Raw genomic sequence first — 501 nt, 5'->3', positions numbered from 1 at the left:
CAGCTCGCTCCGCCTTCTCCCTCGAGGCCCCGCCTCCTTCCCTGCCCCTTCCTGGCTGCCACTTTGAGTGTGCCGAAAAGAACAGCTGTTATTGGCCGTCACCCACAATGATCTGAGCGATGCGATAGGTTCAAGAAGCTGTCTATCTTCTGGTGGACTGGTGGGACGTGCGGTTTCCAAATGTCACGTTCCGCACGCCGCAAGCTGCGGGGAACCTTCCTGACGAAGGGCAGGGCGGGAGGCCACGCGGTGGGATTCGCAGGGGGACCGGAAGGAAAGTAGGCGGTACTACAGAACAGAGGTGGGCTTTCCGTCGCAGCGATCCCGGAAGCCCGCCTGGGAGCGGCTGCTTCTCTGTGCTGGTGGATTTTGGAAAAGCGCCACCCCCACCTTATGAAATTCCCGGCAGCCCTTTCGGAATCATGGCAAGTGCCACCTCCCTTTGTCGAATCTCTAGCTTCCTAGCTCCTAAAATGGAATTCTGCACTTAAGGGCTTCATA

This window comes from Megascapheus bottae, chromosome X, assembly GCF_031878675.1.
Source record: "Megascapheus bottae isolate mThoBot1 chromosome X, mThoBot2.hap1, whole genome shotgun sequence".
NCBI lineage: Eukaryota > Metazoa > Chordata > Mammalia > Rodentia > Geomyidae > Megascapheus > Megascapheus bottae.
This window is presented reverse-complemented; position numbering follows the sequence as displayed.